The 14,534-nt window shown below is 45.1% G+C and overlaps 1 long non-coding RNA gene across 2 annotated transcripts; it reads left to right on the forward strand.

The window, feature by feature from the left end:
- Positions 1-8,947: 8,947 nt before the first annotated feature.
- Positions 8,948-14,259, forward strand: LOC142846963 (uncharacterized). 2 transcript variants are annotated; one of them, XR_012910098.1, is made up of 6 exons: positions 8,948-9,018; positions 9,179-9,290; positions 9,854-10,077; positions 11,455-11,758; positions 12,012-12,062; positions 13,978-14,259. It is a non-coding gene; the product is annotated as an uncharacterized LOC142846963 (long non-coding RNA). The 2 variants fall into 2 exon arrangements; XR_012910099.1 differs by having other exon boundaries at positions 8,961-9,018; positions 9,194-9,290.
- The last annotated feature ends 275 nt before the right edge of the window (positions 14,260-14,534 follow it).

Consider the following 14,534-nt stretch of genomic DNA (forward strand, 5'->3'; position numbering starts at 1 on the left):
GTGACCGTGAAGGGACAGGCTGCAGGGAGACTGTGTTAAACCCAATTGCTTTTATAGCTTAGTCGGCTGGGTGTAAGAAGATAGTGGAGTCAAAGGTCACAAGGCTGACTCAAAGGAATCATCTTTGCCTCTGCAAAGTTCAGCAGGTCTGTGGGCAATCTGGGCAAAGTCCTGCTGTTGCCGGGTGTGCGTGTCCCAGTGACCTCCACGACACGCTGCCTTGGAGCAGCTTGTTTGCAACTGATGGCCTCCCACTGAGGCTCTGGCCTCACGTGGAACATTCTATCCAGTTCCTAAGGGAAGCAAACACTGAGTATCTGCCCCACAGGCTCTGCAGCCCGGCAGCAGCCCAGCACCAGGCCTACCCACCACATCACCAGCGCTCTAACCAGGCTGGCGAAGCTGAGATGGTGGCTCTCACATCCATGGACGTGTACTCGGTGCCTCGTGGCACTTGAACTTCATTTTGTCTTAGTTTACGACAGATCTTGGGTTGTACTTAACAGCCTTCCTTCCACAGGTAAGCAAGGCTCCAGGAGGTTAAATGACAAGCCGCCTAACAGCAGGTGTCTTGTAAAAGACAGAGCCGAGAAGGACTGTGGCAACAGAATGAGACAGAAACGGATGTTGGGATTCATCATTTGAGGCCCAGCCAGAAGCTTACAGAGCATGCGGTAGAGGTAGGGATTTGTGCCCACACTCAGATTTAAGCACACAATTCCTCTGACCTCCCCAACCCCCAGGTCTTGCATCCAAGAATGGAAGGAAGGCTGACCTAGTAGTGGGAGGGGCTGGAGACAAGAAATGATGTTAATTGTGATGAACTAGAAGCCTGGGTGTTGATGAGCAAAGCAAATGGAGGCGTTGGTGCTGATGCAAGACCAATGAGGAAATCCATACGCCCACAGGAGATCCAAACTCTTGCGGGCTGTCGTTTCAGTGAAGGTGTACACTAGTCAAAACGCCGAGACAACAAGGGAGTCTGTGTCTTTAGCTTGGACTCTGCATAGGTTGAAAGGATCCGTTGAATGCGGCATGCCTGACTTTGACCTGGATTTAGACTTTGAATTTATACTTGGACTAACCGAAGGGATTCAGTAAGTGTGAAACTACATTGATACGTTTCAGTCCAGGCCAGAAAGAGTTCTCTGTGGTAAACACATGTAAAAAGAGGCTCGAAATCAGAAAACATTGTGAAGCTTATTACCAAGAGCTAGTCCCAGAAGTAAATAGGTCTCCAAGAGTTTCAGATACCAACTAGAAAATAGATTTTAAATCAATATGGAAATTTATGGAGATGAAAAATTTCCATAATCAAATTTTGGAAAAATTATGGAAATCACACCAAAACCTAAAAAGGCATAAAATGATATTTTTTAAAAATTACTGCAGGTGTAGTGGCACATGTCTTTAGCCCCAGCACTCAGGAGACATAGGCAGGTGGATCTCTTGTGAGTTCCAAACCAACCTGGTCTGTGTAGCAAATTCAGGATAGACAAGCTACGCAGTGAGATTCTGTCTCAAAAATATTGTTAGTATTTTAGAAATTAAAAATATAGTTGCTAGGGGCTACACATACATATACTCAGGCACTCACATATAAAATAAATAAAGAGATATTTAACATATATAGTTGCTAAAATTAAAAAGGCAATAGATGGTATGAAGAGTTTATTAAACATTGCTGAGGAGAGTATCTGTAAAATGGAAGACCCAAGAAGTTTACTCAGAGAGTAAATGTGCTCTTTAGTTTTTACCAATTTGACCCAGCTCTAGACATATTGAGATATTGCCTCCAGCAGACTATCCTGTGGGCAAATATTGGGGGCACTTTCCTGATAAATGATTGACTCTGGAGGATCTAGTCTGCAGTAGGTGATGCCACCCATGGCCAGGTGGTCCTGGGTTGTATAAGAAAGCTGGCTGAGGTTTCAATAAAGGAACCTTGTTCGTGGTATGCGGCTTGGCTTTGTCTCCACTACATCAGAGGGGTAAGATCCTGTTGTCTTGCTCCAAACTCTGCTCTGTTTGTCTAACAACTGTCCAGATTGCTACTTTTATAATTTTGGCAACTAAGATCCCATATGATACAGCACCATAACCCAACACCATTGACGAATGACTCACTTTTTATTAACGTCTATGTACGACTGATGGATGTCTAGGAGGGCACAAAAGGCTTGGTGTCTTTGTCTTCACATTGCAGCTCTCCCCTCTGCAAGCTCAGCCTTGGACTCAGAGCTTCACCAGCTGTTTCCCCTTGGAACAGGTATGTGAGAAACGGGCTGAGTAGTATGTAGTGACTGTAGCTAGGAGGTTGCAATGGGTGGGCTAGATGCTTACGCATTACCTTGAAAATTGACAAAGCCGCTCCGGAGCCATGGATCCTGAGCTATGGCCAGGATCTATGTCCTCTGGAGAGCACATGAGGAGGGCAGGGTGAGACCCAAGAATGGGCATTTCTACAAAGCCTCCAGGAACCAATGCCCCTCCCCCAGGACCACAAGTGAAATTGTTGTCTAACAGAATGGAAGAAAGCGTCACTTCCTGGCCTTCACCGCTGGGCACTTACTACCTTGAGTTTCACATTTATTCTCTAGTCATCGTAAGAGAGACAGAGACAGAGCGGAAGACACAGAGAGAGAGAGACGGAGAGGGCGCACTTGGTCATGAGCGTTTGCCTGTGAGCGCGAACAAGTGTGTGGAGACCAGAAGACGATCCTGGCCAGCATGCCTCCTCAGGTGTCACTCTTCTTACTTTTATTTTTTTATTAGAATTTAATTTTATGTGTGTATTTTGTCTGAATGTATGTGTGTGCATCGCTTGCATGCCTGGTGCCAGTAGAGGCCAGAAAGAGTGTCAGACCCTCTAGAACTGGAGTTACAAATGGTCGCTAGCCACCTAATAGATGCTAGGAATTCGAGTTGGGTCCTCTGCAAGAGCAGCCAGTGCTCTTCACTGCTGCGAAGCCATCTTTCCAGCCACACCCATCTTGATTTTTGAGACAGGGTCTCTCAATGGCCTAGGGCTTGCTGATTAGGGTCAGGTGACCCCCCAGGGTCTGTGCCAGTTATAAATGGTTAGAATGCCTGGTTTGTAAATGTAGGTTCTGGGGTTCCAACTCAGGTCCTCGTGCTTGTATAGCCGACAGTTTATCTTCTGGGCCATCTCCCCAGGCCTGTCATTTTAAACATTTAAATAGAGAAAAAGACGGATAGGCTCTTAGAAGGGTTCCTGGCATCTACTAATGGTCTGTTCAGGATGGCGGTGGTGGTGTGGGGCTGCCGACCAAGCTGCTGGCAAGGGCCTGATTCATCATCACCCTTCCAAAAACCAGAGCTTTCGTATCCCATGGTTTCTGATCTGTGTACAGAGGTCAGAGGCGAACTAGGAGGAAACAGGGCCATGAGAAAAGCAGTGGCCACTTAAGCACTCAGCCATACAAGTCCACGAAAGATCACGTTCCTCACACGTGGTCACAGAGGCCCAGCAGCCCGCCCTCCCTCCAACTCTGACCATACCTGAGTGCATCCCATTTTGTATCTGCTTACCTTTGGGGCATCCCTGAGGTGACTTAAGCATGGAAAAAAATTACCATCTGTAACTAACCTGCAAGGAATATTCTGGAGATCAGAGGAAGAAAGGCAGGCCAATCGCCGAGAATGAGCTCAAGGAAGGGCCCAGGCCAGTGTGAAGTCTTCAGCTGTGCCTGCCAACTGGCCTAGGGTGGCTTCCTCTACCAGGGTAACCTCACCCAGTCCTGCCCAGGTCCTCCCAAGTTCCCCTTGCTTGCTTTCTTCCTCCCTCCTCTTTGTTTTTTTGTTGTTCTCCTGTACTGAGGATCAAACCCAGGGACTCCTGCATCCTGGCAAGTGCTCCACCTCTGAACTCTTTCCAGGCCCCTCCTTCCCTCACAATGAAGATGGCTCTGTACTGGATGCTGCTCAGTGCCTCAGGAAAGACGCCATCCCTGCCTGCCGCTCAACTGGGGTGATGCCCCTGTGATTCCAGCCCAGTTGCATGTGCTCTCTGCGGAGATCAGAAAGTCCAAGCCTTTGTCTGCAGGCAACAGGAGGAAGGCGACCCGGGATTTCTTTGAGTCAGAGGCCAGGCTGGGCCTTGTCTCAGTCTTTTACATAGCTGGTGCTTAAAACATTTGCATTCCAGAAGGGAGAGCAGGAGAGCAAGGAGGTCATAGTTCCACCACCCCTCCCCCACCCACAACCCAGGGATCACATTGCCCTGGCTCAGGAAGAGTTTTAGTGGTTTCTTCCCTTCCCTTATCCTGTAGTCAGAGAAGGCAGAAGCTGAAGGGTTCAGTCCTAACCATCCTTTTCCCTAGGGGTGCTCCTTACCTCTCCAGGGGTACTTGAAGGATCTACCCCACAGAAACTTCTATTCCCTGCACCGCAACCTGTTTTGCCAGACCCAAGGGATATCTGGCCAGGTAGAGTTGGGTTATGGGTCTCTGAGGGCGTAGGCACCACTTCACTTTCTTCCCGTGCTTAGTGCCTGCAGTGTGGTGGCCAAGGAACATGCCAATGCAGGTCGAATGAGCACAGCTTGTTAGGGGTGTGACCAGGGTGGGACTTTCTGGGACATTAAGCCCTAGCTCGAGGCATCTCCTGGAGCTGGAAGGACAGAAGAACTTTGATTACAAGTGGTTCTGTGAACTATTAGCAATTCTTCTTTTCAAGACTTCAAACTAAATAAAAGCATGGGTGAGCTGATCAATAAGATATCGGTCCGTGCACTCTCCCCGCATTTATCAAATGTGTTTGATGTCCTAAAATCAATGAAGGTGCACCATTCAAAAACTTCTATATACGGTGTTATGTTCCAGCAAGTGGTTTGACCCATGATCAGAATGACAATCATGACCTTTTGTGTCCTGAGTACGTGGTCTGTCTTAGGTCAATAAAGTGGGGGTGTCATTGAATTTTCACTTCCAGGATGATGAATACTAGGTTCAGAAAGCTTAGATGATTTTGCAAAGGCCACATAGGTAGTAAGAAGATCATGGATTTGAACACAGAACCTGTCTGTCTGGTTTATCTAGCCTTGTTTCCCCAGGTCTTCGGACTCTTTGTGTCCTGTTAGCATCATAAGTGATTCTGATACCCAGCAAAGCATGAGAACCAAGCATGTGTTGTATACATCAAAGCATGACAGAGCTAGGAAGCAATGAGGTAGCAGCTGTGATACAAATGAGAACAGAGCATGCGTACGATATCCAGGACATGTGGAGTGACTGTCACACAGGCTCCCCTGGGACTCCACATTCCTAGTGCCACCCTCTGGGCTTAGGAGAGCCAGGCCTCTGGAATAGACACAAGGGATGGCCATGGCTGTGGCTGCCCTCTGTTGTAATAGGGAGCTGCGGGGCTGTGTCCCCCGCACCCGGCCGCCCACATGGCTAGCTTATGCCTCGAAATAATTACATGGAAACTGTATTCTTTTAAACACTGCCTGACCCATTAGTTTCAGTTTCTTATTGGCTAGGTCTTACATATCGATCTAACCCATTTCTATTAATCTGTGTAGCCCACGAGCTGGCTTACCAGGAATGATCTTAACCTGCGTCTGTCTGGAGTGGGAGAATCATGGCGACTCCTTGACTCAGCTTCTTTCTCCCAGCATTCTGTTCTGTTTATTCTGCCTACCTAAGGGTTGGCCTATCAAATGGGTCTAGGCAGTTTCTTTATTAATAAGAAATCACTCCCACATCAGCTCTCCACTTCATCCTCAGGACAGACACTGGGGGATGGGGCCCAAGTACCTGTTTGGATCAAGGCTGGGTTGCCATGAGGAACCCCAGTGCTGGTCGCTCATTGTAGTAGCTGCTTTTCCTGTTAGCTGTGACCCGAAGAATACCTGACAGAAGCACTTCGGGAGGAGAAGTCTATTTTGGCTCTGGCTTTGAGGGGTCTAGTGTATTGTGGTGGGGAGTCCTTGTGGTGTAGAAGGAGCTGGGGGCAGGCTTGCTTTTCGTCCCGCCCAGCTCCCACATGGTTAGCTTTACACCCGAAATAACAACACACAAACTGTATTCCTATAAACACTGACTGGCCCATTATATCTAGCCTCTTTTTGGCTAACTCCCATATCTTGCTTAACCCATATTTAGTAATCTGTGTAGCACCACGAGGTGGTGTCTTACTGGGAAAGATTCAGCATGTCTGACCTGGTGGCTTGCTCCATTGCATCTTACCAGAGAGGAGAGGCATGGCGTCTGCCTCACTTCCTCCCAGCCTTCTGTTCTGTTTACTCTGCCTACCTAATTTTCTGTCCTATCAAAGGGCCAAGGCAGTTTCTTTATTAACTAATGAAATCAACTCAAAACAGAAAACCCTACCACATCATTGTGGCAGGAGTGAGAGGCAGCTGCTCATACTGTGTCCACAGTCAGGAAGCAAGGAGCTATGAACAGTGGTGCACAGACAATTGTCTCCTTTGTGTTCAGTTGAGGACTCTAGTCCACGGAGGGGTACTACTCACACCTAGGATGGGTCTTCCCATCTCCATTACCCAAACTAGACAATTTCTCACAGACATACCTAGGGATTTATCTCTTGGATGATATCAATGTCAACTATCACACCAAACCCACCCAGGGACATCATTTTCCGAGGTCACTGGAACCAAGAAATCTGCTCTTGTTGACAGGGGTGGAACACGAGCCACAGGGCTTCTGAGGGTCTCTAGGCACCCCTAGTGCTTACAGGCTGTGTACTGGCTGGTTTGTGTGACACCTTGACACAAACAAGAGTCATCAGAGAGGAAGGAGCCTCGGTTGAGGAAATGCCTCCATGAGATCCAGCTTTAAGGCATTTTCTCAATTGGTGATCAAAGGGGAGGGCCCAGCCCATAGTGGGTGGTGCCATCCCTGGGCTGGTGGTCCTGGGTTCTATAAGAAGGTGGGCTGACCAAACCATGGGAAGCAAGCCAGTAAGCAGCTCCCCTCCACAGTCTCTGCATCAACTCCTGCCTCCAGGATCCTGCCCTGTTTGAGTTGGGTCCTGACTTCTTCCATGATGAACAGCAATGCTGAAGTGTAAACCAAATAAACCCTTTGCTCCCCAACTTGAGTTTTGGTCATGGTGTTTTGTTGCCACAGTAGAAGCCCTAGGACAGGCTGGGTGTGAATTGGGAGACTTGTTTCAGCTTCAGGCCTCAGTGGGAAGAAGGCAGAGGAGATGCATCAGGTCAGGTTTGTGCACCTGGACCATGTCTTAGTTTTCCACATACATCTGCCCCTTTCCACTTTCACTCCAGATGGCAGGGAAGGAGAGCAAAGAGGACAGAAGAGGACAGACGCCCTCACTATTCCCTGGTCACAGTGGTTGGAAGGAGACCCTTGTACCTTTTCTTCTTTCCCTCTTCTCTTAGCAGGGAGTGAGCATCAGAGCCAGGGCCAATCCAGCCTCCCTCACCTCGCCTGGAGCAGGCTTGTCTGGCCTTCCCCTCCAGGACTGTTGGGATTCTGGTGGCTGTCTATCATTACACTCTCCCTGGGATCTGCTTCCGGTTAACTGTGCCTCATCAAAGGAATACCTGACATTTCTCCTAATAAATCGTATGGATGCTTCCCCCAACCCATACGATCTGTTTCCTTCTTATTTTTGTGTTTGTATTTTTTCTGCTTGAGCAGTAACACATTTGCATAGCTCTGAATTCAAGTGCTATGCTAAGAAAGAGGATGCAACATGGCCCACCTGTGTTCATTTTCCACGGCAGCGGCTGCCGGAGGGAGGCACCCACTCCCGCTGATTTCTGGTGCATGCTTCCAGGGTCTGCTAATGCACATACGATTGAATTCAAAGGCATGTTTTACTTCTTTCCTTTTAATTCAAAAAGTAAAATACCACTTTCTTAGCTCGTTTTCTGCTCTTGATCCAGACAACCCAACACAGTAATTCATAAAGGATAGAAATTCATTCCCTTGAATTCATCCCCTCGTGGTCTGGGAGTTTCGGAGCCTTGGCAAGTTCAAGATCAAGGAGCTGGCATATGGCAAAGACCTTCTTTCTGTATTCTTACCTGATAGAAGGTGAAAAGGGCCAGGGAGGGCAAACCCACCCCTGCAGGCACTTTACAAGGTTTCAGTCCACACATCTGGACAGGGTGCATCCTTAGGAGCCAGGCCCACCTCTAATACTGCTACATCAAATAGGAAGTTTTCAATATATGGGTGACGGGGAGCATGTTCAGGCAGGAGCAACAAACTTGGTGTTATGGCTTGGATATGAAGTGTGTCCTATACTCTTATATATTGGGAGGTCAGTGGTCAATGGCTGGATCCTGACTCAATCAATCCATTGATCTCTTGGTGGAGCCACTATATGGCGGCATCATAAGGAGGTGGTGAAAAGTGAGAAGTGGGGTCTTGTTGGAGGAAGATAGGTCACTGGGGTCATAGTTTGTTCTGATTCCTTCTTACACCATTACATCCACTCTGCTCCCATCTGCAGGAGGTGAAGCGTTTCCTCCCCCAAGGCTCTTGTAACCCAGCTCTTCAGTCCAATTGCATAAGAGCCTTAAGCTCTTTAAATCTGCAAGCCAAGGGACCCGCCCCAACCTCTATTGCTCTTTTAGGTCTTTTAGGTGTCTTGCCACAGGGACCAGAATACTTGGGCCCATGTTTGTCCTTTTACTTAACAGCTCTTGGCAGATTGTCCTTAGCACAGCCGAAGACATCCATGTTCTCTCTGATTATGCAGAGAACCCACAACTTACAAGTGCCACAATTAAATTAGCCACTTGGAGCTGGAGGTCATTGGGCTGCTTCCTTTCTGGCTTGTCATTGTGAGCAGTGCTACTCTGATCTATTTTAAGCTGGTATTTTGGGCATTCGATAGCAAACGTCAGAATAGTTTCCATGTAGGCTCTCCCTATTTGTGACTGTTGTGACAGGTCTGATCCCAGGCTTGACAGCTCTGTGTGTTATCAGTTTAAATCACTTTGCCAGTCGGATATATTTCTAAATGTTGTCTTTGTTTGGGAGGATTTCTTTGATTGTAAGTCCTAAGTGTTTTCAAATAGTTTTCACCATTTTCTGTGAGTAGCTTTATGTCTTCTCTTCATTTTATAGTGGGTTGCTAGTCTTTTTTATTGATTTTAAAAGGCTTTTTAAATATTAAGGAAATTAATATATAATTTATTTATTTACTGAGACAGGGTTTCTTTATGTAGCTCAAGGTCCTGGAACTCTCTCTGTATACCAGGCTGGCCTCTAACTTGGAGATCTGCCTGAGTGCTGGGATTAAAGGCATGCACCACCACCGCTAAGGTAATCAATCTCAGTGCATAACTTAGAAATATTTTTCCTCAGAGTCTTGTTTGCATGTGAGTTTTTAAAAATAATACTGTTCAAAACTACAGTGCATGTAGTTATTATATAAAAGTCAGGTTACATGGAGAGGGGTTGTCATATCACTAGGCCCTGAGTTCCTGCCTCTCAGAAGTGTCTGTTTCCAGCTGTTAGTCGTTTCTCTAGACTATAAAGTCTACATTTCAAAATAATAAATTTCTATTACTTTATTATGTCTGTTTTAGACATTTTCTATTGATACTGTCAGTGGATGTAAAAAATGTAATACTTTTATTCCACCACCCCTTCTCCCGTGTATGTGTGTATGTATATATATATATATATATATATATATATATATGTACATGCATATATGTTATATAATTCTAATTCAATTTTGGTGAGGTCAATAACCAGCATTTATTATTTTGGTGAAAAAATGTTTGTGATGGACCTGTCAGCTCTCTTTCCTGGTGTTATCAATGGTCACAAAATTTTGTAGGCACAAAATGTCTGACACTTAAAATCCCACATGCTTCCAGCTAATCCACATCTTTGGCTGTGTCTTTGCAAACTCTCTACTGTGCTGTGAACTCCTTCCGATGGGAGCCAAGCATCTGAATCCGACTGTTTCTTCACCCTCCTTGCAACATTTCTGCTGAGGTTGCTCCTCAAACCAAGAAGACGGTGCTGTTGGTGTCCTCAAATCCAGAGTCCCATGATATAATTTCTTGGAGAATAAACTTGTGATTCTTAAAGGGAGTAGGTAGGCATACTTCATTTTCTGCCAGAGCTAACTTAAAAATCGGCAATCTTTGATCTTTGCTTTTGCTTTAGAGTTAATTTTTTTATTTTTTAATATTGATTTATTGATTGATTGATTTTGCTGTTAGTTACCACACCGCTGGGACATCTGGCTGCAACCAGTGGCTTCCTCTAGAGTGTTGTGGGCAAACTAGATTGGTTTGTGTCAGCTTCCTTCATAACCTCTGGGCTTCATCCAACCACATTCCAGTCTCACCACCCTTCACTTGCTGCTGTTCTCTCTGTCGGGGCTTTTGCTTCTGTGAATGATGTCATCTTTCGTCTTTTGTGATTTTTTTTTTGTTAGCATGTTAAAGTTAATGGGTGGTTAATCGCCTCACCTGTCCTTCAGGTTGTCCTTGTCCTACCCGGGTATGTCCGAATAGGATTATTTTCCAAGTCTGTTGTGCGGGGAAGTAAATGAATGTCTATGTACCCCACATGGGCACCCATGATGAACCAAAGGAGCGAGCCTGCTGAAGGCTAGGCTGGTGCCCAGTGAATGCTTAGATGAGCACAGCCGAGGGGCTGTTTACAGGAACTTGAATGAAGCAAAGAGCACTGCATTACTGGAAAGCTCCACCCCGTGTGTGTGATGACTCAAGAAAATTGCGTCACTGCATCTTGCATCACCGGAGCTCCTGTGCACCCTCAGGAAGCTCTATCCAACCATCTCTTCTCCCCAGCAGCCCTTCATTGGTTACGGAGAAGGGGCCTGATGAATCGTATAACTTTCTATCATACCTAACCAAGTCTTGCAAACTCCGTCAACAGTCTACACAGTACCAGCCTCCCTTGGCCCTCTAAGAGAGAGTATTTCATTTTGGAGGAAGCAGCGTCATGACACTTTATCTTTTACTTTGATTTTTTTTTTGCCTCATTTTCATGATGATTCAAGGAAGCCGCATTACTGGAGTTATCTGTGCAACTTGGAGACAGCACTGCCTGAGTTACTTCTTCCCCATCAGTGGCTCATTCCTCATACAACCTTGGAAAGGGGCTTTAGAGACTTGTAGCTTTCTGAGGTTCTTGAGTTGAATAAGTTCTATACATTTCCAGAGTCTTAAGATTCCCCAAGAGAATGTTCCAGTTTGGAGAGAACAGCTGCACACTATCTTAGAAATATCGAACTGTTCATAATGTACACATTTTTGGTTTGTAGCTATGTAAATGATTCCCTACCACGACAATGTAAACAGTTTTTGCGGGGAGGAAGGAATAGAAGTCTCTGTAAGTTAAATCTTCCTTTAAATCACTTGAAACACCACAGGTTTCTTTATTAATGAATGAGATAAGATGAAATCCTCACCAAGCCTTCTCTTTTTATTTGTATACTTAGGATTTTGCCTTGTAAGCCGACAGATCCGAGGGAACTTTGTACTCAGAGAAGTCCATCTCCTGAACAGCTTGAAAGACACCCTCCTCCAAGCAACCCCCGTCTGGTTGGAGAAAATTCTGACTAGCACTAAATCTTTGCTCTTGCAGACTTAGAGTCAGTGGGACTTTTCCGGCTCAGTTTATGTCTTGTTTGGTTTTGGTTTTAACTCGGCTGTCTATGCAAAAAGTTATATCTCCTCGAAGACAGAAAAACTGAGTATTAGCTTTATGGCGTAGCCAGTTTGGCAGAAGATGGCCTTTACTGGGTGAGACATAATAGAGAAGATAGTGGAAGGTTTAAGTCTTTGTGTTGCTTTGTTATTTTGTGTAGCTTGCGCGTTTGTCAGTTTTGAATGCAAATTGATTAAAAATGTCATGTCTACTGCGGAGAATGAGAACATCTCCTTCATAACCGCTAGTGAAAGTATTTCGCCTTCATTACTAATCTGTGTCTCTGTGTGACCCAGGCTGTGGCTGTAATTGTAGAATTAAAGCCGGTGGCTCTCTCCCTGTCATTAGGAGATGCTGCTTCTTCTCAACGAGTGTCTACGGATTCCTGTTTCTGACGAGGTAAACAAATTAAGCTGTGAAACATTTTAAAACTAAAATTGCTTTTTATTTGGTTGGTTTATAAAACGAATAATTGCCCAAATAAAATCCCTAATATGTAGGCTAATTAAACATCAAATTTTTTTTAGCATGCCATGACAATGTGCTATTTTTCTCTCCAACTAACTCAGGAATTTTGTTTGTGTTTGAGACAGTCTCACTATGTAGCTCTGGCTGGGCTGGAGCTTGCTATGTAGACTAGGCTGGTCTCAATTTTACTGTAACCCTACTGAGTGCAGCCATTACAGGAATGTGTTCCCAGACCCGGCTCAGACACCTTTTTAAAAGTCTGGATTCCCACAACTAAAGTAACTGACTTTCATTTTAATGAAGACAAACCTTCTCTAATTTATCACATTATCACAATATAAATAAGTAGCTTATTCTAGTTGGTGTGGTTTCCCATTTTTTACTTGTCAAACAAGCTAATGTCAACACAAAGTTTAAAATTAAGAAAAGTATAAATTTATGTTGAACTAAATCAGAGCATTTAAAAAATCCTTACTGCAACAGTCCTTGTGTGTCTGTAGCATGTCGGCTGGAAGATGATTTCCAAGATCTCTACATGATTTAAAACTCCGCACAGACACTAAATCAGATCAAATGTAGTGAGCCTGGAAGTGGTGGTGCACGCCTTTATTCCCAGCACTTGGGAGGCAGAGACAGATGGATCTCTGTGAGTTTGAGGCCAGCCTGGTCTGCAGAGTGAGTTCCAGGACAGGCTCGCGAGCTGCAGAGAAACCCTGTCTTAAACAAAACAAAACAATCAACCGTGGTGTGGTCAGTAGTCACAAAGGGCCTCTATGGCTAGAGCAGGACACTGACCTAGTGACACTTTTTCTCATCTTGGTAGGGAAAAAGCAAACACCACAGCAATGGTTCAGATTAAGAACCTTCTCTTTGCCACATGGCGGCCCATAGCACTGTAAAAGCAGTGTTATAAGCTTTGTTAATCTACTGAAGTGAGATCTGAATTATCTCCCTCCTTATTTTGTGAAATAAGAGTTAATTGCACCAGTTAAAAGTTATCATTAGTTCCAGGGGATGCCAAACCCCCGGGAGCCCAGCTGGTAGGGCAGTATCTGAGGACATGCAGCCACTTTCCTGGGCTTCTTGTCCTCAGCCCTGTGACTCTTAACTGACATCTTCACAGGCCTTTTAGACCCTTTGCTCCTGCCGCCACCCATATTTGTGTTCCCTACGTTAGAACTCAAAGGGGAGAGTTATTTTAAATCATTATTGCCCAGTTCATATTTCCCTGCAGTGCTCCCTAATTTTTTATTTTTTAGAATTTTCTCTTCTGCCTGGTGTTGGTATGAAGTTATGTCCTTTACCTTTTTTGTTATGTTTTGTTTTTGATACGGTGTCTTTCTATATAGCCCTGAATAGCCTGTAATTCATTATGAGAACCAGGCTGGCCTGGCTCTCACAGGCTGTGCCTCCTAAGTGCTGGGATTTAACGTGTGCATTCCCACCATCTACTTCCTTGACGTCTCTTTAAGATTAAGGTTATTGTTTTTTTATCAATTCTATGTGTGTTCTAGATAGAGTTCACTTCCTGTTGTAGAAGAGCCAGTTGCCTATTATGAATCACCCTGTGGTTGTATCATCTGTTGAACAGAAACCATTAATTATACGCAATCAATGTGATGTTTTGTCTGATGGCTTGTGCTTCTGAAGTTTTACGTCTACCCCTTTGTGTCTTCAAATAGACACCCTTTTGCTCCTAAGGTTTTTGTTTTGCCGTTTCTATTCAAGCCTTTACTTCACGCAGAGTGTGCCTTCTGGGTGGGGTATTATAAGGGTGTCTGACTTTCTTTTCACTGGTTAGTGAACTACTTCTCCGCTCTCTGTCCCTTCCCCTTTGGTTGTGCAGCCCTGTCTACTGGACATGAACTTCCTACCTCCACAAGGGTCTGTCTCTGGCTCCTCTGCTCAGCTCGCTCCTCCACATGTCTGAACCTGGGTCATTTCACGTTGCCTTGGCAGTGTATTCTGATCTCTAATAAGACAAATCTCTCCCCACACCGCTCTTTACAAAGACCTGTTTATTCATGGGCATTATTATTTTATGCAAACTGTGGAGAAGGGCCATCGTTTGGGAATAAATACAGTTTATAGATGAATGGGGAGGAATAAAATCCTTTACCATGTTACATGATCAGATCAAACACAGAATGCCTCCCCACTCCCGATCCTCTTCCAACTTCTTTAATAAAGTGTTAAGATTTCTCCATCAAGATCAGATGTGGCTTTTGCTTCTGTTCTTTGTTCTGTTCTGTTCTTCTGGATATATATATATATATCTTGCCCATATGAACAATTCCAGCTGTTTAGATTGCACTTCTGGTAAGTTATAGCCGGCACAGGGCAATTCTGTTGATTTGGTTGGTTGTTTTGATAGCTGGAAAATGCTATAAATTCTCTCATTAC

This window comes from Microtus pennsylvanicus, chromosome 3, assembly GCF_037038515.1.
Source record: "Microtus pennsylvanicus isolate mMicPen1 chromosome 3, mMicPen1.hap1, whole genome shotgun sequence".
NCBI classification, from domain to species: domain Eukaryota; kingdom Metazoa; phylum Chordata; class Mammalia; order Rodentia; family Cricetidae; genus Microtus; species Microtus pennsylvanicus.